The sequence below is a fragment of the Ochotona princeps genome, chromosome 15, assembly GCF_030435755.1.
Source record: "Ochotona princeps isolate mOchPri1 chromosome 15, mOchPri1.hap1, whole genome shotgun sequence".
NCBI classification, from domain to species: Eukaryota; Metazoa; Chordata; class Mammalia; order Lagomorpha; family Ochotonidae; genus Ochotona; species Ochotona princeps.
Genome location: NC_080846.1, coordinates 37,811,522 through 37,838,899, shown reverse-complemented (window position 1 = coordinate 37,838,899; position 27,378 = coordinate 37,811,522). Strand labels below are relative to the sequence as shown.

Sequence of the window (27,378 nt, the reverse complement as noted above, 5' to 3'; positions counted from 1 at the left end):
AGTAGTGAAAGTTAAATAATGAAAATTGAGGTGCCTGATTCAGGGTGTAAAAAAAACAATATAAAACTTTAGCTAGTGCACAAGTTATTAAATGCTTTAATTTTACTTTTGAAAACTATGATATACTTAATTCAGTAATTGAAAAAGAAGAGGAAAACAGTAGACCCGGTTCTGAATTTGTAATCCTGACATAAAGTTAGTTTATTTTAATTATCTTAGAACCACAGATTCTAAAACTGGTTGAATGTCACAATCATTTTAAACTGATTGAAGAATGGACCATTTTGACTTCCCAAGATCTATATTAAGTCACTGTGACATCAGACCCAGGAATCCAGGTTTTGAAAATTCTCTGCAGACATTTCTTCTTATGCTGGAAGAGCGAACATTAGTAGATGGGTTTATTTTGCCATGTGGTTGTAATAGCCTTGACAGAACTTCTTGATAGAACACATGGTAGAAGGTTTATACTGTGTAATTTATTTAAGATACTATATCATGTGTGGATCATTAAGTTGTGCATATTTACATCATTAATTGTTGTGTTTAGCTGATTTAACCTGATAGTCTCAAACTATTGTCCCGGTGTCTCTTGATTTTATAATGGTTAAATTTGACCCCTTCACTGTACTTTTTTAATTAAAACAGTCTAAGAAGAGTTGGCTAAGGTGAACATATTCTGAACTAAATGCTTAACATTGGTTAAATTCTGCTTTTACTTTATGATCTCATGACTTCTTAGAACTTTGATAATCAAAGCTCTCATAAAAATATCAGAATTAAGAACCAATTAAACCTCCTCAATCTTAACTGCTGATTACATAATAGATTACACGGCCCTCCCTACTTCTACCAACACCCCAATTGCCCTTTCCTTGTTTAAAACACTTTCCTTTTTTTTTCCCTAACAGATTATGGCATGATCATATTCACAATAATATTGATTCACACAGAAAATTACTTTTGTTCACTTTTTCAGGTTTGCATAGATAAGGTAGACTTATTTTTTGTTTATTTTGCCATATTTGAATTTTAAAATAAGACTAGTATAGGATTGAGATCAGTGTGAAAATATAGAATCATATTTGGAGCACAGAAGCTAAATATACTACAGATATGAATCTGGTAGTCAACAGGGCATAGATACTATGTAAGCAACACAGAAAATGTAAATTGACAAAAGGCATTGTGAGCCAATTGAGAAATAGGCCAAAGAAGAGATGTCAGCAAATAAGCCAGGCATGGGAAACAATGAGAGAATGTAGCTTCATTGAATTGAAGACATGAAAAAAAAAATAGTCGAATATTTTGAGATCATTTAAAACGAGTTTGTATCAACTGCCTGAGCGGTATGGATGCTCTCTGCCAAACTGAAATGAGAATATACTGTAAAGTTGGAAAACTGATATTCTGACACATTTCCTAAGAGATGATTGCAGGACAGACCTGCAGGATTTGGGAGAGTATATTTAAATATGTGGAACACTAACATAGTGTTTTAAACTGAGGAGAATGATTCAATATAGAGGCACAAAGGGATGTGAGAAAAAAGAGTTGTTATGCTAAATAAATATCTCTGAGCATCTAAAACGTATTATGCATCATGTATGAAAGAATTTATTAGATAAATGATGTTGATTAGGATAATTGAGCACACCTGTATAGGAGCTATTATTTTTTTTCTCAATAAAATTTAAAGCATTTTCATTCGCTGCAATTAGGAAAATTCTCTATAATAGAGAGGGCTTATTTAATATTAATGGTCAGAAATTTACTGTAGTATTAATAATTAAGATTTTAAATATTTTTCCCACTTAGGAACAAGGTGCCTCTTTGAGTGCTGATGGAATTTTGATTAAGATTTTCATTCCCCACTGCCACATTAATGGAAAAATGTGGTTAAGAAACATGGTATTGGGCCCGGCGCCGTGACCTAGCAGCTAAAGTCCTTACCTTGAATGCTGGGATCCGACATGGGCGATGGTTCTAATCCTGGCAGCTCCACTTCCCATCCAGCTCCCTGCTTGTGGCCTGGGAAAGCAGTCGAGGACGGCCCAGAGCTTTGGCACCCTGCACCTGCATGGGAAACCCGGAAGAGGTTCCTGGTCCCTGGCTTCGGATTGGCGCAGCACTGGCCCTTGGGTTCATTTGGGGAGTGAATCATCGGACGGAAGATCTTCCTCTCTGTCTCTGGTCCTCTCTGTATATCTGACTTTGTAACAAAAATAAATAAATCTTTAAAAAAAGAAACATATGGTATCACATAAGTAATAATTATGCTCTAGAGTTAAATAAGATGCATTAAAATATTGGAAATACTTGAAAATATGTTTTAAAGGCCAGGGACACAAAATGCTTTGTCATGTAAACTTTATAATTCATCATCAACTATTTCATTTTTCCTTTCTTCTTTTCAATAAGTTTATTTACAGGGATTATAATAATAACCATTATTGAAAAGTTGATTTATTTGTATAAACAATGTTAAAATTGACCTCTTCCCTATAATCATTTTCTGAGCTAAACATCAATATAATTATGGATAACATGACACTGAAAACTAACTGGTAAAAAATCTGTAATCTTAAAATATGAAGAATGAGAATTTCAGAGTCATTATTAATAGCTACTAATATTAAAAAAGAAATCATTTTTATTGATTTTAAATAAGGCATGCAGAATCTAGTAATTTATAGATAATCACGTTCCTGTCAATTTATACCATAGTTTTTTGTCATTGATGGCCGTCAAACAAATGTGTATCTTATGCTCAATAATTTTAATTTGGACTTTGAAAATGGTCAGCTATTGGATACTCATATTCAAATTTTCTTAGTGATCACACCACTCACTGGTAACTCGTGACCGGTCTTTATACATATTGGAAGAAGTCAAAGACTACATTGTCTTGTAGTTGTAAGGTCCATGTATTGCTTATATCATTATAAAGAGTGATACAGATCAAGGCTCTGTTATACCACTGAGATGCACTTTTTATCTAATATTCTTCTTATCTTAGTAGCAAAGATATATGTCATTCATAGTCATAACTTAAAATTCCCATAAAAATTAGCTATTTCAAATTCAGAAAAAAAAATGAGTTAACAGTAGTGACTCTTTCATTGTTCTTAGATTAAATTAAATAATGTGACTGTGAATGGGCCCCTTCAAGGAAAAGATTAAAAAGATTTAGAAATCTAGGGCTGTTGGTTCCACTCTAGGGTTTTTTGCCGCCATTATTAAAGTGGCTTCTGTGCAAAATGCCGATATGTAATGTTCATTTGACTTTCAGCAAATGGTAAATAAAAAGTATTGATAATACTGATATTTTCTACATACATGGTAATGTGAATATTTTCTAGTTTAATAATACATACATGTATTTATTTGGTTTGCCTGAAAATTTTTGTATTATTTTTCTGGTTCTGTCATGGACTGTATATTCCGAATCATGAAAATTTTTGTATTATTTTTCTGGTTCTGTCATGGACTGTATATTCCGAATCAAAGAGTATTATGTAGTAGAACTGAAGCTCAGAAATGTATACTTGCTTTAAAGACATTAAGCTCAGCATTAAACAGGGAAAATAAAAATGAGCTAATGGTGAGAGCAGAAATATAATTGGCCTGTTTGGGGAAAGTCTACAAAAACACCAGTGACTTGATGCAACATGCAATGCCATTGTGATGAATGCTTACAACACTTTTTTGAGAGCCAGTTACACTGTTTGTTTTGCTTTGTTTTGTTTTGTTTTTGCAGGGACTGGAGATCAGCCAGATCAGTTGTATGCACAAAGCTGCTTTGGAACTGTCTTTTCAAACGAGAGCTGCAGAAAACGTTATAGCAAGGTTGAAGCTTAATTCTACTCTGGTAAGAGAAGCTTTCATTTTCTATGCTATGGTGAGAGTATGATAAGAAATCCTTTAAAACTGGAATGTGGTCAGGGAGGAGGGAACTGTACTATGTTGCAAGTCATAATTTTTTTTGGTACTTTTTTCACAATGGTTTTTGTCTTAATGTTATAATAAGACAAAAGTGAAAGACTATGTCATAATGTACCTGTTAAATATGTATCGGAGGAAGGGAAGCCTTAAGCATTAAGCCTCTCTCTATTAAGTGAAATTTGGGATTATTTTGTGCTTTAGCTGTAGATGGCATGGTTAGCAAAAAGAGAAAAAAAGGGTCTGAATTCTAACACTGTACTGGAGGGTGAATATGTGTGCGTAAATTCTTCTCATTAGGCATTGTGAATACCCAGCAGTTGGCCTTTGCCAAATTAGGCCTTTGGATTTCCTTACAAATGCATTTATCACCATCTTTCATTTTATAATTTGAAAATTTTAGAAAACAATTCCAGGTAAATTCGTTCGTCTTTAGTTTTGATGTAATTTTGCACATATATATATAAAATATATTTTATTTACACATATTCATTTTGCCTATAATCAATTTCAATATTAGCATAGCAATTTCTACTTGTTATAAAATCCACCTGGATTCATACCTTTTTTATAAAAGAACAGGAAAGCATTCTAAATGTGTTTATGTATACATTTGTATGTTTATACACAGACACATGTATTCATAAGTATATACAAGAGAGCTTCGAAAAGTATGAAAGACTGTACTATAAACATGCTATACATGGACTTTAAAATTTATTTGTATCAAAAAAATTATTTTAATTCTACTTTTCCATGAAAATTTTTGGTGCCTAAGCATGTACTCATATACAACTGTTTAACATATGCATTAATTATTTTAGATTATGGCAAATCCACACATTTAAACAGTGTGGTTACTTATAATTTTTCAGCTCACATAAATTTTTAGTTTATCCATACAGCAATAGTTTGGGAAAACAAGGATAGACATAGCAAAAGGACTTGAAACCAAAAGAGCCGCATTAGGAGTTAAGTCTCTCTTAATATTAGCTTGTATGATGCAGCTTTTGTTTCTTTTAGTTTCTCAATTTCATACCTGATTTAATTCATATCTCTATTGTGTTTGCAGTAAACATTTGTGAGAGGTTTATCTCAAAGTGTCATTCCCTGTTCTGAAAGTATAAGCAACTCCTGATATCTGCTTAATAGGATGCAAACATCTAATTTTTATATTTTATTTAAATTTAATAATTTTATTTTGAATTGTGTTGATATTTTCTTTAATATTACATGTAACAAATATTTATCAAAAATGTGGGGATGTATATGCCTTGGAAATGAAATGGAACATCTAATATGTGTATAGATTTGATTAGGATTTAACAAACATGCTTCAGAAAAAAGTATTTGTGGTATTTGTTTGCCTGAGGACAAATAGGAAAGTCAGCTTTAACAATATATCATTGGTAATTAGTTTTCTGATTCAAAAATAATCTTATTCTTATGCTTTTGTTTACAAAGCTCTAGAAAAATCACCTTTCATTTCTCTATTTCTCTCTTTGTGTTTAAAATTGTATGTGCGATTAATCCAGTTTAAACGTGCTATGTATACCACACCAAAAGAAAAAGAATTACAGACATGCTTTTGAGATCCTGGCCTAAACAGCAGTGGGGGGAAAATATTACTTATATTACCTGAACCCATGGAATATTTATAAAAAGATAATTACTTTAATATACATTTAATCTGTAATTCATATACTTTTAAAGACTTTTGTATGTATTTGCAGTAGGCAGCAATGGTATCAAAAATATCAATTTCTTTGATTCTAACTTTTCCGCTTTTGAAAAAAGGACAAAACTGGGGCAAGAACTATATCAAATATTATCTCTGTGTTTCATGAATAAATATGCACATATATATAACTGTACATATATACATCTTTTATTTCTTTGTTATTGTACTTGCCTTTAGAAATTATAATATTCACACTCACACACATACATAGATTATATTTCAAAACATGGAAAAAAAGGTATTTAACAGCTTGTCCTTTGAGGTGTATGGCACAGGATATCCCACAATTTTCTGTTTCCATGTCAGTATTTATACTACCCATTCCAAGATCAGAATATATTCTACTATCTCTTCATATTTTATTTATGACAGTGTAGATACCACTTCATATCCTGTAAAGCTATCCATTATGACTCCTACCTGTTCTAGGCCAAAAATCCCTCTTTTGGAAACTTCTTATTTCCTTATGTTTTGTGGAGAAAAGAATTTATGAACACTGCAGATTTATTATTCCCTAATCACAGAAATGGGAGACAACTTTATCATACCTTCTCTTCCTCCAGACACTTTTGAAGCAATATGCTTTTTGTAAAGATGCTTTTCTTGAAAATTGTTTTATTTAATTACTGTTCATATTTTCTTTGGCTTCTGTAATCTCCTGCCTTGCATATAGCTAATAACATTGATCGTTTCCCGTTTCATGGAAAACGTAGAAATCATCTGACACACATCACCATGTTCCTTTGCTTATAAATCTACACAGTTTGACTCATTCGTTCCATTCTATTTTACTTTTTTTAGTTGGAAGAAGGGCCAGAGCATATGCAATCTCAATTTGTATCTCCTCTCCCTCTGCCTGAGTCTGCAGATGTATCGCTTTACCTATTAGTTCTTTTTCATCCCTGGTCTGTAGCTCCAATTTTTTCATTGTATTCTTCCCATTGGAAATTTCTATATGTTAGCTATACCAATTGGTCAGTCAAAGACGGGGGTTGCATGTTCTTCTTAAATGTCATTTGTACATCTACCACTCCCTATAAGCTTTTCAAAGACTTGGTAAATATTTCTATGTCTTGTCCTTCTATTTTTTCTAATCTGCTTGAGAGTCTTAATATTTCAAAACATTTTTTAAAGAATTGATTTACTAATTTGTAATTTGGAGAGAGAAAGGAAGGAGGGAGGGAGGAAGGAAGAAAGGAAGGAAGGAAGAAAAAGAAAAAGAAAGAAAGAAAGAAAGAAAGAAAGAAAGAAAGAAAGAAAGAAAGAAAGAAAGAAAGAAAGAAAAGAAGGAAAGAAAGAAAACAAAGACAGAGGAAAGAGGTCTTGCTCTTCAGTTCACTTCCCAGTTGGCTGCCACTGCCAGTAATGGATCATACTGAAGTCAGTAGCCAGCATCTTCTCAGCGTTTCCAGGGTTTGAGTGCAGGGTCCTGAGTTATTGGGTCATAATTGGCTGCTTCCCTAATGTCATTAACAGGGAGCTGCATTGAGAGTGGAGCACAACTCCAGTCAGTACTGACATGGGATACCAGCATTCCGAGATGTGGCTTTACCTCTGTGTATAATATCTGGTCCATCTTCCAAACATTGTAAGCTTGTTACATGAATTGATGCGTTTATTGCTGAGCTGACTGAACAGTTTTCAGCCTACAACTTGGTTTCCCACTAGTATTTGAAAGTTGAGTAGTCAGTCGCCTTTGAACTATCTTTCCCTTTAATGCTATGAAACTCTGAATTTCATTTTGCAATCTTTCTCTTATTTTTTGGTGGCTCCTATCCCTCGTTTACTGTCTATTTAAAATTTTTTCAGGAAAATTTTAAGTGAAATTTATCTTTCCCTAATAAGTTCTGCTTTGTCCTTGACTTTCTCCAGCATTTTCTCTCTATAATTGTTTAAAATATCAGCAATCTTAGTTGCACATTTATCTCAGCAATTAAAGATCCTTGTGTCCCATATTGAAGTGCCTGGGCATGACTGTTGTTTCTGCCTTTTGACTCTGACTTGTTACTAAAGCATATCTTGGGAGGCAATGATGATGACTCAACCAATGCACCCCTATTACGCAGAGAGGAAGCCTGAAATAAGTTCTAGGCTCCTAGACTTAACCTCTGGACTCATTGGCAGCATGTGAAGAATAAACCAGAAAAGAGGAATTTGGTCTCTTATTTACTCACCTTTGTAATTTCTGTGTCTCTGAATTGGAAAATATTGAAAATACAATAAGGTATGAGCAATCTCATGTGAAAACCATGTAATAGTTGTTCTCTTTCTATACAATGTGGATGAATGTAGAGGGTGTATTAGATTTGGTCTCAGTGATAACATCCTCTTTCAAGAACAATATTTAAAGCATCACGTTGAGTTGCTATGATATAATTCTGATTTTTCTATTTTATTATCAAAATTTACTTCTTGGTTGATAAGCTATTTAAACAATGAGGTTGACAGAAATTAAGAAAATGGAAAATATAAGGAAGGGGTTAAGTAAATAGATTTTGTAACTAGGCTATTTTAGATTTTTTAAAAAAGATTTTTAATTTTTATTGGAAAGTCAGATATGCAGAGAGGAGGAGAGACAGAGAGAAAGGTCCTCTGCCCATTGATTCACTCCCCCAACCTGCCTTAATGAACAGTGCTGTACCGATCTGAAGCCAGGAGCCTGGAGCCTTCTCCTGGTCTCCCACGCAGGTGCAGGGTCCCAAGGCCTTGAGCCTTCCTTGACTACTTTCCCAGGCCACAGGCAGAGAGCTGGATGGGAAGTGGGGCAGCCAGGATTAGAACCAGCACCCATATGGAATCAATGATCTCACTTCTTTCCCCCTAACCTTAATCATTCTCACCATGATCAACTATGTAAGCATCAAAATTTTTAAAAAGATGCTCCCATGGTTACCAATGTAGTTGGAAATTAATCATTGCTTATAATAATTTTTGGTAGAACTTTTGGAGCAAAGACTTATTCTTTCTCCAAATATTTAACACTGTATTATAATTATAAAATTTTGAATGTATCATTTACTTGGCAGTTAAGTGGGTAATATAATTAATGAGATAATATTCACTTGGATGAGGCAACATTTTAAAAATACAGAGCAGCCTAAAATAGCCCACACAACAATAAGGAGAGTTTCATGCTTTTGGGTGTAAATTTTAAGTGTATTATGGGTTTAACCAAGAACATTTTCCTACTGACAAAGTTATTTTTTTCTAATACCGAATTAATTTATTTATGCCTTCTTATCCATATGTTTGGGCAGCACAATTTTTATTTATTTTTTTCACTGTTTCAGCTATTTTCAACATGTATATATTTTCTATAGTTTACCTTTGCTTGAGTACTTAATAATTATAGCCATTATTATAAAGTCTGTGGTATTGAAGAAATTAGCTATATGTTAAATATCATCCTTTATTTTGTTTCATCAATTTCCTGACTAAAAGATAAAAATTTATACCAGTACACACATGCACATCCCATTAGAGAATATGATATAGAGATTATTCAAGACTTTCTTTCCAAATCTAAAGCCTAGAATTAACCTGTATTATACATTTTGTTTATGGAGCAGCACTGTGTATTTATATTAATGATGCTAAGTTTAGGATGAATAATTCATTTTTTATGATATACTTATTCATTTGAAAGAGAATTTCATAAAAGGGATGGAAGGGGGAGAGAGAGAGATAAAAGCAGAAAGAGAGAATGGAGAGAGAAGAGGGAGAGGGTGAGAATTCATTAACTGGTTCGTTCTCCAAATGGCCACAATGGTCAGGGCTGAGCCAGGCTGCACCTGGAAGCCAGGGGTCATCAAGGTCTCCCTTGTAAGTGGCAGAGATTCAAGTACTTGAGTATATCCCAATGCTTTCCCAGGCCAATAGCAAGTAGATGGATTGGAATTGGAGCAACCAGAATAGAAGCCACTGGCCATGTGAGAATGTATGGTATGCTGATGGAGTAGATAGAAGCTTTATTCTTGATACTACGCTGGCCAGAAAGTACACAGTTTTAAATAAATAGCCTTGGATAATGTTTTCAGAAGGATTTGAAACACAAAACTGGAAAGGCTTACATGTTTATAAAGACCATTTGTCTCAAAGGGGTTTTGTACCACAGAACAGGAAAGGAAACCCCAGAGTTAAAGGGAGAATGAAATGGAATATGAATAAATGACACTTTATTCTTTATCAGAAAATAAACTGACACCAAAAGATCTATAAAGGCAAATTGAAGCAATATCAGTCATATGTGTAGAATACCATTTACAAAATGAATTTGGAATAGTTTTCAAAGTGTGACTATCTTAGGAAAAAAAAAAACGTTCTCAGCTTATTTAGCAATATTCCTCTCAAAAATAACTAAATGGTACTTCCGTAAAATAATTTTGAATTTATTAATTGATGAGATGGGAAGACCTAAAGCCATTTAACCCAGTAAGTGAAAATTTGTTTTTTTACAAATATTTAGAAGTAATTTTAATTGGAAAAATATATTGCTAACATCAATATTTAAAAAAATAGAAATGTAACTAAAATGCAAAGTTAAGTTAACCTCAATGATCCATAAAACTGAGTTTGAAAACTCCTGAAACCTTAATGCACCAGATAGATGAAATGTTTTGATAATTTATTATACAAACATCAAAATCATAAGGAGATGAAAGATCTGACTGTGAGTTGATAAAGCACTTATTTTACTCACAAATGTCTTGAAACAAGAGACCAAACCACATAAAACATAATCAAGAAGATAAAAAACAACAACAACAACAAACTTGGCAGAGATTCCTGGCTTTAATCAGAGACCCATGACTATAGAATTGGAAAAATGTGTTTTATACTTGATACTAGATTCTGTCTTTCATTCTAACTTATTTGATATTCTTGATAACATTATTTACACTCAGCAAAAGTTGATTTTTCTAATCACAAAAACCAACAATAATTGCTTTCCTTTGGTGATTGTTGTATGCAAGATCTTAGGTTCCAAAAAGATTATAGGTAGTTGTTCCAAAATGTTGGTGAATGTTGAATGGAATTAATTACAAAAGGAAAGAGATGTCATTTATAGCTGCTTGGGATTTAATAACAAGATAACTGTTTTCCTGTTGGTAATTAAATTTAAAATTGTACTCAATATTGAGTATGTAATCATTTTTATTGATCAAAAAAACTTTAAAAGACAAGTATTTTTATGAATAAAAGTTTGAGGCAATGGTAATGTATTCATATAATTTCTTATTAGTTTTTAAAGAGAACAGTGGTTTTATCTATTCACAATATTATTTGACTTGATTCTATTAAATGAAAAATTATATGCCATTTTCTATTATTATGTTTATTGTTTATAGATTAATATTCTAGTATGTCATTTATGTGTATTTTTTTTCTATTCTTAAAATCCCATTTTGACACTTTCCTACAAATTGTATATTATTAATTTTGTAGCATATCTTAAGCACTGTGAAATAATTTGTACAATATTAGAAAATAAATTTTAGTATAACTATTTTATAAGGTATTTAAATAGGTGCAACAAGATGCACTTAGCCCAAACATGTTATTGGAAAAAAGTTTAGATAGAAATAAACAGAGAAATGATATGTGGCTCATGATTGCCTAGAGATTTTAAAATTTGATCTATTCCTGATTGATTTTTCAGTAATTCCCTTTAAAACCCACATTTAGCCTTGTCTTGATGCATTCTTCCATGGCTGACAGCTTGAAATTTATTATTGCACTTAAATGTTAGGTCATTATTTCATATTACTATTTAGATGCTTAAATAAAATGTTTTAACCCTTTTCTTATATACATGCAGAAAAAGATAGGATTTTATACATAGCAGAGAAATATAGGGATAGAAATAAAAATGTGGTATATTTCACATAATTTTTAAGATTTTATAATCTATAAATTGTAGACTTTTCATAAAATATTGCTCATTTTGTACTCTGAAGACTAGTATGTTTTATGGAGACCATTTTCCTTATCATTTACCCGTTCAAAGGAGTTACTACAAAACAAACAAAATAACAATTATTCTAGATTGAGGTTGCCGATGCTTAGTTGCTCTTTATACCAAGCTATTCCAATTCTGTATAGCACTTTGTAAAAAAAAAATTCAACAGTGAGACAGAACCTCATTCCACCAAGGTTTTATTCTTTTATGAACCTAACTCATTCCGATGCCTGCATGGTAAGGCGAATTACATTATGTCTGACATATGAATGAAATTATGTGTTATTTTTAGTAATTAATATAGAAGCAATGTAGAATAGTGATTTTGCACTGAGAAAAAGCAATAAAATAAAAAAGTGAGAAAGTACATTAAAATCAGAGTGTTTGTCCACATTTTAGTTAAATCTGGGAACTCTTGTTTACATTCTTTGTCTATGCCCTTGAGAAACAGTAGCTTTTGCTAGTTCTCTGTTTTGTTTTCTTTTTCTGCGTTCTAGTTGTTGAATGGACTCCAATAATATTTAATTTCTCTCATGATATGTCATTGTATTTTCTTATTATGAAATACATTTTGAAATATGTACTAACTAAATTCCATAACTTCAGACTAACAGTGAGTTATTTGTCTTTCAGATTTTTATCAGAAAAATTTTAACACATAAATATTTGTCCTTGGGATCTTCTAATAATACATTTCAAATGAGTGACCATATGGCATTGGATAAGTCACTTCATGAAACACTTCAAGTTTTTCTAATCCATTTCAAGGTGCTCAGTTAATGAAATATGAGTTTGCTCCTCTGTAAAACTAGCATAATGATAATACAATCTCACATTAGATTGTGCATGTTTTCTTTTTACTCTAAAAAATTAAGATAAGCTCCCAGAGAGTCTGAAGTATGCCCTAAACTTTTATTATCATTGCCAGTATACTCTATACAATCTAAGTTTTAAATAAAATTTAAATATTCTCTTTAAATATATATCATTTAAATACTTAAAAGTTCAAGTGATCTAAATATTTTAATAGTCACTCATTAAGTGGTTAATACATATACAAGTACCCACAGCATGAATATTTAGTTATAATGTTTTTATGTGCAATTTCATACATTGATGAGCCATGATTGTAAGGCACTACTCCACATAGCAATAATATCCTGAGGATAAACATTGGATACTCTAAAGCATACTGTGTTGCTAAGCAATGAGATTTGGCGATTCAAGTGGATCAAAGACATTGTTCACTAATAATTTTAGTTTACATTGGGTTTATCAGGGTAAAAGTCAATGCATATTGAGTGGTATCTGTGGTTCTACAAAAGTAAGTCTGCTGCCACTCAGGCACATAATCAAACTCTGATTTGGTTATCAGTGTCTCTTCTTGTTTTTTCATAATGTCACATTTTATATTTTATTCTGTGACAGTTCTTTAAAATCATCAACATTCTTCCTTAAGCCCCCTGCCATTTTAACATAAAGTTGATTGATAATTAAGTACGCTATGGTTACTTAAAAATATTGTCACTCGGACAATAAATATTTGCAACCCAGAATTAAGTTTTCTTAAAAATTTGAGCCATATTCTTTTCCACCTCAGCACATACTGCATTCTTTACTTTAATGAAAATATTTTAAATAGCTTCACATTTTATGTACCATTAGCTCTTTTATTTAATTAATATGTCTCTTAGTGCATTTGTAATCTGTTACCTATTAGATTCTTCATCCTTTACATACAGATATCCCTCAAGAACCACAGAAAAGCAAAAATGTGCTTTATCTCTGGGTATATTACCCCCTCAATTGCATTATACATCATGTGCTTTGTAGGCCTAGATTTTTTAAAATAAATTCATGTGTTGAGAGGCAAACAGTTAGGGAGAGGGGGAGAAAGAAAAGAAAAGAAAAGAAAAGAAAAGAAAAGAAAAGAAAAGAAAAGAAAAGAAAAGAAAAGAAAAGAAAAGAAAAGAAAAGAAAAGAAAAGAAAAGAAAAGAAAAGAAAAGAAAAGAAAAGAAAAGAAAAGAAAAGAAAAGAAAAGAAAAGAAAAGAAAAGAAAAGAAAAGAAAAGAAAAGAAAAGAAAAGAAAAGAAAAGAAAAGAAAAGAAAAGAAAAAAGAAAAAACTAGAATCCATTGGTTCACTCCCTAGTGGCCATAATAGCTGAAGCTGAGCTGATCTGGAGCCAGAAGCCCAGAGTTTTTTCTGGGTTTGCCACATGGGTGCAGTGGCCCAAGGATTTGAGTCATTCTCTGCTGCTTTTCTAGGCCATAATCAGGGTGCTGGAACAGAAGTGGAGCACCCTGGACTAGAACTGGCACCATATGGGAGGCCAGTGCTGGCAGATGGAGGATTGGCCTGATGAGCCACTGCACTGGCCCCTGTCCTTTTGCAAATTGACTGATTCTATCCCCAAAATATGTCAGAGGCAGATTCTTTGAATCTCAGCACTCTTTATTCACTGACCAGTGGACTGTACCATACTAATGCAAGTAGAAGAGGGAACAACCCTGAATGGCTGCTGTAAGGGTCTTTTAAGCTCAAACTGCCGTGAAAAACTATCCAGTCAACTAAGGTGACATTAGCAGGGGCAAGATAGATAGATAAATAGATAGATAGATAGATAACTTTGCCAGTCAACTAGGCTGACACTAGTGCAATGTGATGAGGGGGTAACTGTCAGGAATTCTTATATTATCAAGGTTAGGCACTCCTTCCTCCCAGAGTTACTCTTTTTTGTTTTTTAAGATTTATGGATTTTTATTGCAAAGTCAGACATACAGAGAGGAGGAGAGACAGAGAGGAAGATCTTCTGCTCAATGGTTAACTCCCCAAGTGGCCGCAACGCTGGAGTTTCGCCAATCCGAAGCCAGGAGCCAGGAACTTTCCTCCAGCTCTCCCATGCAGGTGCAGGGTCCCAAGGCTTTGGGCCATCCTCGATTGCTTTCCCAGGCCACAAGCAGGGAGCTGGATGGGAAGTGAGGCTGCTGGGATTAGAATCAGCACCCATATGGGATCCCAGCATGTTCAAGGCGAGGACTTTAGCAGCTAGGCTTCTGCGCCGGGCCCCCAGAGTTACTCTTGAAGTCTTATCAGATGCATGGAAATGCCCAAGCTCTGAATCAGCCAAACTGCTAGCAAAGGTGGTGATAAATGCTCAACTCCTGTGTTTCGAGCTGGGCTATCAGGGGATCTCTTTAGCTGAGTGCTAATCTGAAGATAATAGGAATGTTGTCTGTGTGCAACCCAACTGACAGGCATCATTAGGAGAAAAAAGACTAAATTATATTACTCTCTCTCTCATTTTCTGGAAGGCCTGTGTTTTTGAGGTTAAAACTTCTTGGATATTATGGACCAGTGCAGGAGATTCTCCAAGTTTTACCAGAATCTGCCGTCTCATCTGTCCTGGCCAGCAAACAAAGGCCCCAGACTACAACATTTCTGGGTCTTATGTGGTCTCTGATCAGCCTCATAACGTTTCTTGGAGGCCAATTGATCTAAGTGTCGTGCACTCCAAACTATCCAATGGGCAAGTACTCATAGGGACCAAGAGCCACATCTGGCCTGACAGCAGTGAGCCAAGTAAGCAAGCAAGCAAGCAAGTTAGCCAAGTTTCAGTAGGTAGCAGATAGCATTCTAATACTCTGGTTCTGCATGCATGTCCCTCGCTGAACACTTGTTCTGCTCGCCAGGAGACTCATGTGGACTTAGAGGGCCTGAAAAAACTGAAGCCATCTTGAATTTACAGATTGCCGTATTCCTACTATTATTTTTGGAATCTTTTCCTCATATGCTACTGTTTCTTTAAATCAGGTTTGTACAGAATGTTCCAGCAAATACTATATTGAAATTGTCATGTAAAAGTCCACTAATGATTGACACTTTATACTATACTTATAACTAGGATTTTACTGAACACATAACTAGATTTTTTTCATATTTAATGTGAGCATATCCATTGTTCTGTTTTGCTTTCCTTTTGCTCTTCTGGCTGTGCTTCTCTGAGAATTTTATTGACTATTTGATGTTTTTGTTTTTGTTGGCCGCTTAAAACTTGTGACTAAGTTTCTTCATCTTCCATCATGATATATATTTTGCTTACATCTACTTTATGAGTATTTTTATTGCAAAATGTTATCTTATTACCACAAGATGTTTTGTGTTAATCCATAAAACTTGTTATTTATACTTGAAATGAACTCCTAATGTCACTTGTCTTCTCTATGCTTTCTATCATTACCATTTTATTTCTCTATTTGTCTTCCCTCCCTCCCCTGATTCTTCCCTATCTTCTTTCCTCCAAGTCTTTATAAACCTTTTTGTGCATCCATTTCTGTTCTTTAGTCACCCCAGGCTTGATGTTTCTAAAACTTAAAAATCCAGATATCCTTCTATATCTTCAAAAAAAAAAATAAACTTCCGTTACTCAGGATTTGTTCTTTGTCACCAGGGAAAAAGTGCAACCTTTGCATTCCCTTGAACCTCCTCAACATAAAGACCTTGCCTATAACCATAGCTCATATCCATCATTTTTCATAGTTGGGTTGTATGCTGTTTGCTGATCACATATCCTCAGTCTGAGCATCATTTCTCTATGTCACCAACCTTCTTCTTTCTTGGGTATGATGTTGCAGTCATCTTGGTATATACAATTGTTAACACAGTGTCTAGGATACCACAGCAATAATTAACAAAAATAAATAGTAGTTGAGGATAAATCGATATATATGCAATTCAAAGAATAAGTTCAAATTGGCCCCCTAAAAGTCTTGTTGAATTAGTTTAGCTCTCTTTTATAATTCCAGTTTGCTGATGTAGAGGTACAATTCTCTTTACTAGATATGCAGAACAAGCAAGTCATTGGGGTTGAGTTGTTGCTTTGCTTGCTCTTCACCCTTTTTCTCCTGTCGTCATCCTATCAACTGTAGACATTCATTGTTGATACAGGAAAGAAGTAAGATTTTCTTTTTAATGAAATACTTTGTCTAGCATCATCAATCGAAATGTAAGATGAATTTTACCATAGATAATTGTTATAAATGTGTGTTTTTACAGTAGAAATAGAGCTTAGTCAAACAACAGAATAAATTTTCTCTGCCGAAGGAAGGGGAATTTGGCCTAGTAAATGAACTGTTGTTTATAACATGAAATATAGCAGTTCAAATAGTAAACTACTTTTATTGTTGAACTTAGGGAAACAGCTGTTTGGGATAAGTGACTAGAATTAATAAGCATTTCTCTCCAACAGTTTTAACTGTAACAAGTACACATGTAGAAAGACAGCTAATCTATTGAACAGCCAATCATTAAGGTACACTAGTTAGAAAATCCCAGGGAAATCACACTAATTAAAATTAAAGCTCTTTATTGTCTAGTAACTTTTTTCTCAAAGTGTAACTTTTTGGTCATTTTGAAACATCTGAAATTGGCAAATCTTGTTCTATCTTAAAAACTGAATTTTTCTGACAATTCATATATTCTCTTAATTAATAAAAGTAACTAATACATGCACTGTATTTTGTAAAGAGGCCCTTGGGTTTGAAATTGTTCTTGCTGGAATAGGATTAACTTGCTATATTTTGCTGAACAGGAGATCATTATAAGCATTATATTGTGAGGGGAATAATTAAAGAGCAAAGATCGATTTTTCTGTGTACTCTATTGATTAATGCATATTATTTTCTCCTTTGAAGATATGTTTAACCTTAATTAAAATCCATTCTTAGAATCTTCACATTTATTTTTGTTCTCAGGATTATTTCCCACAATAGATAATTTAGATCAAGGTCTTGAGGTGGGCAAAAGTGAGGTTTAACACTCCTTGTGATCAGTCTTAGCTCAACGGAGAAGGTCATTTGATGACACAGATATGGGGAAGAACGTTCCAGTGCTGTTACTTGAGTGGTCTTGAATGTTTTGATAAATTATAGGATTGCTTGCACCAGTGAGGTAAAAGATTCTTTCCAAGTGCCTTTAGCTGTCCATATTTGCATTACTGTGAGCACAGGCCTCAGTGCATACTTTAAAGCATAAGCTCAAGTGATGTTCAACCTGTGCCTCTTTCCATTGTTTGAAGAGGTGCTCGTGGTCATCTGTTGGCCTAGGTGAGCTGACTGTTCTGTCTTTGCATGTCTCTGGGTAGATGCAAGAGAGTTAACAACCTATTTTAATTTTACCCTTTCTTTCTCTTTAGGAGTTTGCTTATATTTTTGAAAACTTATGACTCAGTATCTTTATCTGTTAATCAGAAATATTATGTTTTTTAATTTTAGTATTATTAAAATAAATTAATACATTAGATTACCAGGGTCATATACATTTATGACAAAGATAATTTAAAGAGTTGCTAAGATTATTTAAATGTATAGTCCATGTAAGATATCTGTGAATGCTAATTTGTATTATTATTATGTTATTGTTGTTGTTATCCTTGCCTTGGATACACTAGATGCTTCTATTGTGGTTTATTATTATTACTATTCTTATTTCCAGTATAATTCCAAGAAAATTGTTGTTTTGTAATTGAATTAGGTTGACCCAAAAAATAGGCTTACCATTACATTTCAATACTATTTTCATTTTCATTAGCAGATTTCCATTCATAATATAATTCAATAGGCCAAGTACTGTACAAGTTGAAATTTATCATCAAGCAGTGCAATGATTTGGAGTAAAGTTCTTTCCTTAAAAGCACTTGCTTCCTTAGATGTTAGATATGTCTGTTCGTGAGCTCAAACTCGTTTTCCTTACTATGCCACTACTATCCAATGAACAAACACATTTTGAACTAGAGGGAAAGAACTGTCAGGTAGAAAAATGCCCAAAAATCTTTCATGAGCTTTGAAACAAGTAGTTGAAGTGCTCAGTCTAGATAAGGGTGAACGATTCTATAAAAATTCCAGAAGCTTGAAAAAGCAGTCTATCTAAAGGACAGAAAAATTATTAAAGAAATAAACATTGTATTCAGCATATCATTTTGGATAGCAAAGAAGCAGTGAGATCAATCGGATTACTTATCCAGTAGGAGGAAAGAAAAAAATCACTTACCAAGCTTACTTTACTGAGCAACAATTATTTGTGTCCTTTCCTATTTAAGACTGTTATAAAGAGTTGTTCAACAATGAATTGTATATTGAATTTCAGAGAGGATATGAGAGACGTATTAAGAAAATGAAAATGAAAATGAAACATTATAATATGAAATAAAATTTTAAAAAACTTCTATATACAAGAAGATGTATGTTTACTTTATAATACTATCTAATTTGTCTCAGTTACACGAATTACCAGAAGAATATTATTTCCTTTTGGTTTAGATGCTTCTTCTTGACTAATATCTGCTCATTTATTTTCAAAGAACACACCAGTTCATCTTGTAAAATAAAATATTTCAATATTTAAATATAGTTGAAATATTGAAAGTTCATCATAGGTAATATGTTCATCAAGGACCTTAACAATGAATCATAGTGCAAAAGAAATATTTCTTCTTATCATAAAAGTATATATAGACATTTGTTGTTACATTATTTTTTAAATTACAAGAACTTTAGGTTTTGATCATTTCTTCATTCACGTGTGTGTGTGTGTGTGTGTGTCCTGATGCCATTCATGGAAGAGCAGGAAGAATGTTTAATCTGACTGGGAAGGTTGCCTGGCAACAACATTGGAGCCAACTGCAGAGAATCAGCTACGGGGTAGCTTTATGCCTGTTTAGGTTGCTATTTATCTTCATTAGAACTAAGTAATTTAAGTTGTCAACTCTCCCATGACTATTGGATATTTGTTAACTGTACATTTAATGCTTGACTAGACTTGTTTCCACAAAGAAAAGCAGCTATAAATTTCAGTGTTGAGTTTAAACCTTATGTCTGACATAAGGCTGCACTGTGTCTTCATCTTCTTGGGAAAACATCGTCTTTCAGCCAAGCTTGTACTGAACGGACTTTACAGAGAAGTGAGAAGGGATTTATGTATGAATTTGTATGGGATAAACCGTTTCATAAGATTGAATCAAATTGTACCTGAGGGTATTGTTGAGCCAAATGGCAACATGATTAAATGTAGAGAAAAAAATATCCAACTGTGGTTAACTCAATTTTAAAATGACTTTAATCCTGCTGAACCACAATAGAGTATTCATCATTTTTAACCAAATAAGAACTTTACCCAACTTTGTTTTATTTGTTTGACACGTCACCAGTTTTTAGATGTAGGCATTTATTGTTTATATTCCACAGTTTTGTTGGATTGTTCCTTATGTCTCTCTTCAAATCCATTGATATTTGCTTTAAAAATTGTTGTTGGATTTATACAAATTTAGTGTAGTGATTGCTTTTTGGTGAATCAATCCATTTATCATATAATAACCATCTGTCTCTTAACACTTTCTTAACACTTTCTTAAAGTCTGGTCTGAAATGATACTACTATTTTTTAAATTTCCATTTATATAAAATATTTTTCTCCTCTTTCACATTAGTTTTTGTGCATCTTTATTCATGATGTTTGTTTCAAATATGCAGCTAATAGATGGATCTCATTTTTGCTTTTTAATTCAGTCAACCAGTCTCCATCATTTAATTAGACAATTTAGTTTATTTATAATCAAGGTCATTATTGCTAAACAAAGCCTTTTTCCTGCCATTTTTTCATGAGTATTCTTAGTTGTTTTGAATTTTCTTTGTTTCATTTTGGGGAGGTTGCCTGCCTTTGCATTCTGTCATGATACTGAATTTCTCGGTTTCTGTCTGTAGTGCATCCGTAGGAGTAGTTTGTAAGGCTGGTTGAACGATGTAAATTGCTTGAAATTTTTACTTGTCTGGAAAGGGTTTTGTTTCATTTTCTTTATGGGTAAGATTTTTTCTGGGTAAACTATTCTGTGCTTGCAGGTGTTTCGGCATTTTGTTTGTTCGTTTTGTTTTTCTTTTAAAACTTTGTACCGTTCTCTCCTAAACTGGAATTATTCTCTTGCAAATGTTAGGATATTCAGCTTATGTTTTACTTTTGAAAGTTTAATTATATTTACTGAGGTTGACAGTCTTGTCTGATCTTGACTATTTTGGGTTCTATGTGATTTCTGTGATGTATGTTCATATTTTTCATTTCTTCAGGAACTTAGACTCCTATGTTTGATCATTTTAAGGTATCTCGTAGATCTTCAACAGTTTTCTTTTTTTTTTCTTTTTTCTTTTGGTCAAAATATTTCAAAATACCTGTCTTTTGATCAGATGTTGTATCTTCTGACTCACAAAATATAATTTTTAAGGCTTTCTGTTGCATTTGTTGAGTTATTCAATTCTTCATTTCTAACATTTTTACCTCGTTTTCTCTTGTTGTCTTCAAATGTAAAGAATTTATCATCTATATCATTTACACATTTCTCTATTTAATATAACTGTGTTGCTAGTAACCTCACAATCATGTCTTATGGATTTCTTGTTTTTCACAATGCAGTGTTAGTATTCTAATTTATTCCTTTGAAGACTAACATTGCTATCTTTGTCCATTTCTCTCTTTCTCTGTTGGTTTTAAACATCTGGAGGATCTCTTGTTTTCTGTCTGGAGGTATAGCGTTTTCTGTATTGGAGGCTTTTTTCATGATAATGTGACTCTGCTTTTGCTCAGTGTGAGACTTTCATTAGAATTCCAGAGTTTGTGCTGGATAAGATTAGGTTTCTCTGGTCACCATTTGTGTTTCTAGAGTCCAGACTGACACCCAAATATAGTGTGGGCAATGTACTTCTGTCTGTAGCCAGTCAGGTGCAGGGGATAGAGAACCCAGCTAATGTGTTCAGAGTCCCAGCCCCTGGTTGTGCAGAGTTCAAGCAGCCGATTCATGGCCTACAGTGAGAGTGAATGATGACTGAACACCCCACCACCCGTAGTACACACACAATACAGAATACCGACCCACTTTATTGTGTGTCTCCAGAACGCAGAATCTCCGTTTCTGCAGTCCGCTATGTGATTGCCTTGGAAGCCAACCAATTCACTTTTCTCCTCCAGCTCTCTAGCCTTTACCCAGAGCTGTAACAAGCACAATGTGTGCAGGAAGTCCTCCATCTGCCCTGCAAACTGCATTATCTTTCAAGTTACGTGCATATCTTTGCCTGAGTCAGAACAGATGCCTAGTACGTCTTCGCCTCAAAATATTGGGACTGACATTTGGTCAGAGCGAGAGGAGAGAATCGATGTGGTCTCTCTTCCTGGAGTAGAGCAGTGACTTAGCTCCTGCTCATTTCTCCTTCCCCGAGGAAGCCAGTGAGGCCGTGGACTTCTCTCTCAGACACAGCTGCCTGCAGGATGGGTTTATCATCCTCGTCTAACCATGACTGGGGTTGTGGTGCTGGGACTGTCCGTGGTTATGCCAGTCACTGGCAGCGTACTGCCAACGGCTGTGTGTCTTTCCTTTATCCTCACTGCTCCTTGGAGTTTGTTCTGACGTATTCCTACTGATAACTTGTAAACGTGCTCCTTCTTTTATCTATCTATCTATCTATCTATCTATCTATCTATCATCTATCTATCTATCTATTATCTATCATCTATCTATCTTCTGTCTTGCTGAAATCTGTGCTACTTTTCTCTGTTCAGCCATTTTGGGTCTTTGTAAACATTTTAAGTAAAGTAGAATTTCAATCTTGCACTATGACTCACTGTGGAAACCTTCAACTTACATGCTCCTGGATCCCATATGGGCAACAGTTCATGTCCTGGCTGCTCCACTTCCCATCCAGCTTCCTGCTTGTGGCCTGGAGAAGCAGTAGAGGATGGCCCAAAGCCTTTGGACCTTGTACCTGCATGGTAGAACTCAAAACTCTTCTGGCTCTTGGCTTTAGATCAGCTCAGCTCCAGCCATTGCAGCCATTTGGAGAGTCCATCAGTGGATGGAACATTTTTCTCTTTGTCTCTCCTCCCTATAAATCTACTTTTCTAATGAAAACATAAAATTCTTATAAAAAGAGAGAGGTGGGCCCGGTACAGCAGCCTAGCGGCTAAAGTCCTCGCCTTGAATACGCCAGGATCCCAAAGGGGCACCAGTTCTAATCCCGGCAACTCCAATTCCCATCTAGCTCCCTGCCTGTGGACTGGGAAAGCAGTCAGGGACAGCCCAAAGCCTTGGGATCCTGCACCTGTATGGGAGACCTGGAGGAAGTTCCTGTCTCCTGGCTTCGGCTCAGCACCAACTAATGCGGTCACTTGGGGAGTGAGTCAATCAACGGAAGATCTTCCTCTTTGTTCTCCTTTCTGTATATCTGATTTTGCAATAAAAATCCATAAATCTTAACAGCGGTAGAACTTAGCTGATCTGTAGAAATTAGACTTTTTTTCTATGTTTATTATTAAATAAGAATATTTTTTGTAATATCGAGATTAATTTTAGTTAAAATGTTACTTCAATTGTGTGATTGAAACACTCTATTTTTCTACTAGGAAGAGCCAAAAATGTGAAATCATATAAAGTATTAGTTTACATACTTACTTAGCTATGTGTTTTTACCTGAATTAAACTTCATCTTTTCCTAACACTAATATTCTATTTTAATTTTGAGTTACAGCATCTTTTTGTGGGGTCTCCCCCACAGATTCCTTTAGAACCCCATTGCTGGAGGGGATGAGCCTGCTGCCCGCCACCCAGCCTCCTAGCCCACAAGAGACAAACGGACGGACAGCGGATCTGTCTAAGCAGTTCCGATTTATTGGGGAAATTCAGATTCTTATATAGGATAAGGGGTAGTCTCAGGCTAGGAAGTTCAGGAATTCCAGGGGGAGAAACTAGGAGCCAATTACTAGGAAAAGACTGCAGAAGCCACCTGCCATAGTCCAGGGGTAGGTGAGTGAGATGGCCCTGGCCAATCAGTATTTCCTTGGGGCTGCGTGACTCCTGTGCTGGTGCACGCCCGGGCTCTGTCCTTGGCCACCATCCAGCCCACCAGTGACCGTCTTATTGACTTAGTGACCTGTTTGCCCCTTAGCCCCACATCTTTTAACCTTATTTTTAATAATTCTCTTTTATCAGATATCATTTTCATTCTTTTTAAATTTAAAATTATATATATATATATTTATAATTATCATATATAATGTATTTCTGTGCCTTCCATAAAATATTGCTACTAACTGCATAGCTAAAATATAAGTTAAAAATCAGTGTCTCCAAGCCAAAGTTAGGGTGTTAGGAGGACCGCACACTGCAGGCTCTAAGAGATTTGCTCTAAGAAGATTCGCATCTCTTAGTCTGTGGTGGTGGCTGCAGGCATCCTCTGGTTTAGGATCACTAGTATCATTACAATGTTTCCCTCCATGATCACATTACCTCGTCATTTTCTATGCATGAAAATTCTATTTACAAGAATGTTTAGGAACTTTTAAAGGATAGTATTTGGAACACTATTTGCATAATTCTGGTTAATCTTCCATCGCAAGATATTTAACCACAATCATAATGATTTATTCTTTGAAGATGGCATTTACAGGTACCAGGTAAGCTCTTGATACATTTGGGGGTAATTTTTTATCCCACTACAACAAATTTAAATTCATTAAATTAGCCTCTTTATTATAAAGTCAGTTTGTCATAATATTAAATACTTTCATTACCAAGATGATAAAATTATGATATATTTTAAGGGAAAGTCTTCATTATTCTATCTCAGACTATCTAAGTCTTTCTCATATACACAGTCCAAGTTCTTCTAGATAATAAAAGATATTAGTGTATATCATTGCCTAAATATGTGATTAACAGAAATTTCCTAACAATGTTTTAATATGCTTTAAGATTTTTCCTTCTTTTACAATTGGTATTATATCAACCAAATAAAGACATGTCTCCCAATTGTGAGTCAATTAGTTTTGATTATATTACTGAAATGCAAAAATACCTTAGGATAGCAGAAGTAAATATGACCTTAGATATTCTAATTTGCTTTTTACTTCCTCCCGAAATATATTACTAAAGGATAGTTAAATATCAGTTGTGATGCTTTTAGTCCTGGTCCTGAAAGACTATTTAAAATGTCAAATGATTCCAGGTTCTACCTTAGGCATTAAAATTAAAAAAAAAAAATAGGGGAAGGGTGTCTTTATTTAAACTAGCATATGTTTGAATGAATGAAATGACATGTCTGGGCCACAATTCTATAATATATGATTGCATCTGTGTGGTCAAGATTTCTGTGACTCTAATCTGTACATACCTCTGGCCTAGCAAATTCTAGACTGAATTATTTACTTTCTAACAGGAAACTAACCTCTGCAGCTAGAGGTTGCTAGCAGAATCTGCATGTTTCTGCCTCATTAAGGATGTCTTACAAGGGTGGTTGCAGAGAATTCCATTGGCATTAGATGGCTAACAACCATTGTTGGAATTTAGTAAAATCTCAGTCGCTGAATGAATATCTTCCCTAAGGCAGATTTGGGGAAGTAATGGCCATCAATGTCAAATGCTGGAAGGCAAGGGTTCTTGAGCATTTAACAGTGTTAGTGATGCTAACTCAGTGAAGCAGCTTGAAGTGTTAAATATAGGTTCCATGGCAGAAATGGTGCAGCAGAAATAACATGCAGCAAATCAAGAATATGGAATTCACATCTGATACTCATGGCCTATATGAACTTGTTAGTGCTCTGCTTTGCTGTAAAACACACCAGTTAATAATGCCCAGACTCAAAAGGTTAATGAGAAGATGCAGACGGTAATACTTATTTGGGCAGTTCTAGGTTGGGTAAAGAATATTGTGCTTAAGAACCCATATTTTTTTTTAAATTTTAAAAAGATCTGTAATTTAACATTAAGGAAATCCCATTTGAAAATGCCTGTTGCAGGAAATTACCTTTTAGCATCTTCTTCTTAGTCATTATAACACATAATTTAAATGTCAGCCTATAAATCAATAAGTATTTGCTGTGTACCTCAGTCTGAACACAGAATGTTGCTGAGCAGGGTGGGTGATTGTGGGAGTTTGACTGATGAATACCAAATCATAGTGAGATCAATGGAATGAGTTCTGTGATACAAATCATGTTGGGGAAAATATAGTTCACAATGACCTAACATCTGTTATATACATACACAAATCAAAGTAATGTCAACTGGGAAAGAATATGCATTATTCTATTCTGATCAGTACACATTGTATACATACACTAAAATACCACACTGTAACCCAAAAATGTGTACAGTTATTTTCTTAATTTATTAAAACTCGATGGCAAAAATTAGATAAACAAGCAATATATATGATATGTATAATCATATATATCATATGTAATCATATATATACATATACATAACTTGAAACTTTCTTATATACTAAAATAGAACCCTAACCTAAAATTAACTTAAAATTAATCCGTTCTAAATGTAATATCAAACATTATAACACATTTAGAATGAAACATAATAGAAAATCATCATCATCATCCTCAATTAAGTGATCTTAAAAAAGACATAAACGCATGTGCCAGGGTTTAGTTTCAGCATAGCAATTAAGCCTCTGCATTCCATAACCAAGTACCTAGTAGCTTGTCCTCCTAATCCAGTTGCCTGGAATCCTAGGATGTAGCTTGTATAGCTGCATCCATGACACTTGGGTAATGCTGCAGCTTGAGTTTTCTGCTCATGACTTCAGCCTCACCCAGGCTCGACTATTACAAACATTTGGATGTTGAGCGAGCAGATGGAAGATGGTTCCCTCCTCCTCAATCGGTTTTTTTTTTCCCTTTTTTAAATATATAAAAGTAAATGACTACATCTTTTAACAAAATGGGTTAATTTTATTGGAAAATGCTGACAGCCATACATGAAGACCTCCTTATATATTAAAATGTACCATATGCTAAATCCTAAGTAGTCTGTTAATTGCTGGGTACACAAATTTCTGCTTTCCATGAAGCACCTCTGTGTCTGAGAAAACTAAATGGAGTGTGGCAAGTGCTATAAAGGCATATAATGGCTTCAACAATGATGAATGTAAAGATGAATGAAACAGTAGAAGTTGAATCATCTACATATGCTTTAAGAAAATAGAAGCGGAATGATTTGCTGAAGTGGATAAATAAAATAAGCAAATATTTGGGTGAAAAAAAAATTTGTGGCAATTTAGGCTGCTCTTGACAGCCATAGGTATATTTGTGGATTTTATTTTCCCATGAGTTAAGGCAATTATTCTATTTTGTTTTCTCTAAAATACTTAATCATATAAAATTAACATTCACACTAGTATTGTGTCGTACTCTATCCTGTCCTGATTCACTCACTACTTTGGGCATTTCTGAATTCAGCCTCACTTCCTGTTTCACTTCATACATATTTTGTGTGTTTCAAAAATTCATTGATTTTTAATGGAAATGCAGATTTACAGAGAGGAGAAATAGAGACAAAGAAGTTCCATCCATTGCTTCATTCCCCAATGGCCACAATAACTGGAGCTGTGCCAGTCTGAAACCTGAATCTTGGAGCCTCTGGGTCTTGCACCCAGGCTCAGGGTCCCAAGATTTTGGACCTTCCTATATTTTGCTTTTCTAGATCATAAACAGGGAACGAGGTTACAAGTAGATAAGTCAGAACACAAACTAGCACCCATTTGGGATACCACAGCTGGCCGGCAGAGATTTAGCCACTTGAGCCATCATGCTGTTTCCTGTGCCTTTCATTTTTTGAAGAAAAGCTTCTCAAATTTTGGGTAACATTCTACCAGTAGAAAAGTAAATGACATAATGATGCATGGACAGTC

The 27,378-nt window shown here is 34.2% G+C and overlaps 1 protein-coding gene across 9 annotated transcripts in view; it reads left to right on the top strand.

Moving 5' to 3' along the window:
• The window catches only part of MGAT4C (MGAT4 family member C), a 617,011-nt gene that overhangs the window by 309,461 nt on the left and 280,172 nt on the right, over nucleotides 1-27,378 (top strand). For all 9 annotated transcript variants that reach the window (XM_058673691.1, XM_058673683.1, XM_058673688.1 and 6 more), the window contains exon 3: nucleotides 3,761-3,871. The gene's annotated coding sequence lies outside the window, so the exon portion shown is untranslated. The remainder of the gene's footprint in view (nucleotides 1-3,760; nucleotides 3,872-27,378) is intronic.